This window comes from Thunnus maccoyii, chromosome 8 (assembly GCF_910596095.1).
Source record: "Thunnus maccoyii chromosome 8, fThuMac1.1, whole genome shotgun sequence".
Taxonomy (NCBI): domain Eukaryota; kingdom Metazoa; phylum Chordata; class Actinopteri; order Scombriformes; family Scombridae; genus Thunnus; species Thunnus maccoyii.
Genome location: NC_056540.1, coordinates 27,936,605 through 27,941,988, shown reverse-complemented (window position 1 = coordinate 27,941,988; position 5,384 = coordinate 27,936,605).

The following is a 5,384-nucleotide window of genomic DNA, read 5'->3' as shown; positions in this document are numbered from 1 at the left end:
CCTTGAAGTTTTTAAGATGATAAAATTGGCTAAACTTTTCAGCCAGCAACTAAAGAAGTTAAAAGGATGGGGTCAGGGCGGGGGGGTTAAGAGTGAGAAACACGGGACTGTCTCACTAGAAACAGGTTTGTGTCCTGTGTCAGACATTTGTTAGGTTTAGGTTACTAAAACACTTGTTAATCTTGCAGTAATTACGTTTTTTGTCACTCGGGGAAACAGAAAGAAGCTGTAAACGCAACTTAAACATATCATTTTTATAAGATGATGTGGCAAACTTGTTAGCAAACTTATTACTCACTGAGCAGACACAGAGCACGTTCATTTGGAGTCGTGTCTCAGTCCACCTGATAGATGTAAGTCCAACTAAATTTGTCTGCAGTTTGGTGCTGGGCAGTTAGCATACCATCTTTTTTTTTAGAGCTTTTTCTCTGAAAACCACTGCCCTCTGCATCAGGAAATGATGCTGACGAGAGCGGTGAGAGTAAACCACAACTATAGGCTAAAGTTGCAGACGAGAAAACCCAAAACAATGAGCTGAAAGAGGCTAAAACACTGAAGATGTAAATTATCTTCCTATCACTATTTTTTTTTTTTTAAATATTGCTTATAGAAACTTTAAGCAAATACTTTGAGCTTCCTAAAAAGAACAATAGCAATGTTTATCATGCTTTAGTTGTCATGACTGGATTTGGAAGGAGAAGCAAACGAAAAAGATTAACAGTGAATGTTGTGCAACTATGTTCAGTATGAAAACAATTTCTGCTGGCAAAGAACTGTGTGCAGATATGTTGACTATAAAAGAGCCCTTGTTATGTTAATAATAAAAAGAATTTGGGCAGCATTGCATTTCCTGTTAAATGTATTGGCTAATAGAAATTGGAATGTGCACATAACTTTAAGGTGCAGGGTGATGTTGTTGCTATCAAACACATGCAGTTATGTCAGTTTTAAATGTATAAATCTGTCCATTATGATTTAGTCATCACTTGTCTTTTCAAAGACTCTGCATCACCTCCTTTGCCCACCAGAGATTTTCACTATAGGTCAAAATATGCTCAAGGGTGCTGCTTGAAGCAAACACTTCTGCTGCATCTGCTTTGTCGTGTTCATTCTGGCATGTGGTACTTCACGCTTGGCATCCGGCGTTTTTGGGGCTGTGGTGAACACCAAACTGATGTACGCATTTCTTCACTCGCTCCACTGGCTGGGTTGCCTCATCTGGCAGATTTAACCAACAAACATCTGCCTCGCTCTACCCCTGAAAATGAATGACAGCCAGCAAATGTGCTGCTTTGTCTGCAAACCACCTTAAGATTCACTGTTGCTGGTTCAAATCCAAAACCGGAATCTAAATTAGGTGCTGGAACTGGAGCTTGGCCGCTGCTGGTTTCATTTCGGAAATTATTAAATTGCCTTTGAGCTTAAATTAAATTGCAGTTGAGCTGTTGTTCAAAACACCAGAAACATTGACTTGCAAATAAGTTATTTGATTCACTGCTGGGTTTGGTTTGGTGAAGATTTTAGGCTGTGAAGAGTGATTTACATTAAGGAATAATCAAAAAATGTGGATCCTTGCTCAGACAAAAAAAGAAAACAGAAAAAACCTTTACAAAACTTTCAGCATTTTCACAAGCCAAAAAGTATCAAATTCAGTTGTAATTAAATTTTAGATGAAACTGAGAAGTTAGAAGCTGCAGTGTTGATCTGTTGCAGAGTGTGTGGGTGGGAGACCCTGAGGGAAGAGGATTTACACGGGGGAAACCAGAATCATCGGAATTCAATTTCAAGATCAGGGGGTGATGACCCCACTTTTAGGGAGAGCCTCAGGAGAAGGGCTTAGAGATTGGCTGCCCACACTCGACTCCCACCAGCTTTCCTCCCAACACACACACACACGTGTGTGTACTCATCATCCTGTGGTATCTGTGGAGGGTTAATCACTTCCTGAGACCTTGGGCTGTGGGGCTGACTCGGGCCAAGATTGTGCTCCAGCATTTAAAACAACATCTCTGTCTATTCATCTCAATCTATTTGTATTTGTCTGTGTCTGTCTTCCTGTCTTCCTCCTTTTTAATCCTCAAGCCAAGACTCCCAGTTCTGCGTTTACGTAACTGAAAGGCCAGTCTTTCACATTTTATGTTTTGTATTCACAGGAAAGGAGGAAACTTCAGCCAAAAGATAACTGCCATTGCTGAAAGCACAGATAGGGAGTTAGATGACCCAGCCAGGCTCAATGCCCCACTGTATTCCTGTACTGTGTTGTATTCTTTCTCTCTCTCACTTTCCTCCTCTCCCTAGTGGCCTCCTCCACTCAGGTTGTGAATACTGATGCAGGCTGTGTGGGCATGATGGGAAATGTCAATTGGAGAAAACTGGCGAGCCTGCTTGTGGCGGCTGAGGCCATTCCTCTGCAGACCTCGCTGTTTGCACTGCCCTCAAGAGGATCAAGGCGACTCTGCAAAGCATCGTCCTGCCACAAGAGCAAAGGTTACAGCCAGACAGGAAGTGAATGACTTCCCTTTGACATTGCAGCTCAAAAATGCTTAAAATAAACTGATCAGGTGAAGCTGGGTCAAAATCCCTCATGAAGACAAAACAGCAAAGTATGCAAAACAGACTTATAAACCTTGGACTGGATTGTACAAAAAGGGGTAGAACTTAAAATTAGCAACGTATTGCAAAGGTAGAACCTCTGGCTCTTGATTTGATAGTTTTAAGGAAAAATTACTGAGTCCATATGTGACATGCAATAATGGTTGTCTTGTTGTTTTGTGTGTGTTTTGAGCCTCTTGTGTTGGCTTATAACACCAACTTCTGTTGTCTTTTGAATGTGTTGTTCCATCAGCTGTTGTAGCTTGTCATAAATATCATGTATGGTTTTATATAATTGATTTATAACTTTCTCATAATCAGAATAAGAACACAAGGTGATAGAAATTTGTGAAATTTACATTTGTAATTGGCACGGCTCTCAAGCAAGTAGAAACACGTGATAGGCTACACACACTAAAAACATGAATTAAATTGGATTTTATGGCCTTGTAAGAAGTAGCACTGTTTGGTGATAATGTTTATGCAGCTAAGACAAATAAAGCAGCTGAAACAAATTATTTTTTAATGATATTTGTCTTGGCCAGAGATAGTTTGCAATATATAGACATTTTTTATAGGTTGTTTTTGCGTTTATGCTGTATCCTGCTGAGACTGTCCTCCTGAGTAAAATGACAGCATCAGTTGTTTGTTAAATGTCACCTGTTTTTTTTGGCTAAGAACATATGTGTACATTTAACTGACAAATACCTTTAGCAGCCATGTAAATTATAACTCTACTGTCTAGTGCAATGGTGGAATTAGCGTGATGTTTTTGCACAGACGAGACAAGATTTCATACTCTAGAGAAGAGATCAAACTGGATGGATAACACAAGACACCGCTGTTGGCTTCCCATTTTCCCACCAATGGTTAACCTTAGTTTTTTTTTAACCATGACCATCTTTCCCTACAGATATTTTTGTGCTTAAACCTAACCAAATATTTACGATAGCGGTAGCGGATGAGAAAATGCTAATGTGAATCTTTCGTAACAGTTTTGTCGAGAAATAATTGCAATAAATCTTGTATTATGTAAATTGTTTTGGATGGCAGTCACAGATTACATATTTTGAAGTGCAGTTTGGAGTACTTGTTGATGTTGAGTCATTTAGCTAAATCTCGAACATTTATATCATCATGTCACTATCTGTGTACTGTCTCTGATAAATGTAGAAACAAATGAAAGTAACGTAAAGAAATATTTGGAACAATCTAGATTATACAGAAGTGACAGAGGAACCTTTTAAATGACCGTGTTTGAAGTAAATGTTTCTGAGGGCATTTCAATGTGCGCGTCTTCACATTCACTGCAGTAAACAATCAAAACCAGGTCACAGTTTGACCACATATTTAGGGTAATTTTAAAAGAGGAAGAACATCAGTTACACTATCGTTTATGCGCGGCTGAAGAAAGTACTTTGGCAAAACCACAAACAAACACACTGCAAAAGAGCGAATGGATTTCATTGTGAAATCCAAAACATGAGCCTGTCACCGGCTGTACGGACTTGGGAGCGATTGAAGCTTATTCATTCATAAATCTTGAAAGGAAAGCATGCACACACAACATATGGAAGTGTTTTTCCTGAACCAGGTCCACATGGTAGCACTATTATCCACGGCAGCATGACATGCTTAAAGCTGGGAGAGGCAGGAGGCTTTGGGTCTCTGCGCTCAACAGAAATGATTTTTTAGACACTGGTATCTGATGGAGGGAGAGGAACCCAGCACCACAGCTATCTCAAGAGCCCCTCCACATATGGAGGCAATTATATAAAATGGTGTTCTCCGGCAATTCCCCTCAGTTGAAAAGAAATCACTGAAATTCTTCTCCCGGTCTCTCTCCTCTGTCCGTTCTCCTACTATTAGCCCAGACATGCAGCGGTACACCGTCCTCATGTCTGCAGAGCCTCTTCTTGATCATTATTTCTTTCTCTGCAGCAGTGCCCAGCTCATAATTAGAGGTTCTCAAGGTCTTATTTCAAATTTTAAGACAAAAAACTTGTACCCTGGTGGTACAGTATATCTGCAAGGCTTCGACTTTCAAATACCCTTGTCTACCACTGCCGAATTAATTATCCTGCCCTCCGTTTAAAATTTATTATTCACATGAAGCCATGACAAGGTATCAGTTCACTTAGATTAGTATTTCATTATACTGTATTTGATTTCAGACATTGAATGTTTACAGTAGGTAAGTGATGGGTCTATCGATATTGCAATAACTGCATTTTTTATGTAGAATTTACAGTGACCTGAGATAAAAACACAACATTTCACAAAATGGAAAAGGTAGGGACAACAACTGTTTGTGACTGGACCGAACCCAAGTAAACTCATGGTACAATCAAAGTTGGTCAGTGATACTATACAGAGGTAAACTCTATAGTATCACTGACCAATCTTGATTCCATAAACTCTGAATTAACTTGGGTTCAGTCCATTCACAAACAAGAATCTTTGTCCCTACCTTTTCTGTTGTGTTGAACCTATAGTTCATTTGCTCTGTTCTGAATCAGTGGATGAGTTGGTAAACTTGGTGTATTTCCCCCTTGGTTCAGTTTCTTTTCACACAGAAACAAATTCAAACGAACTAAAATACATCACTTCGAGCCATGTGAGAAGGTTTACCCCACTCATTGGTTAGTTGTGTCTGTGGTGGGAAGGAAGACACAGGAAGAAGGTCTCATCTGCTAAATGTCAAAAATGCAATGCTCAAACTTGTAGGGTAAGCCTTATAGTTGGGTCAAATTGAGGTTGGATCACATTCCCATTTCCCCAACAAAGCACTC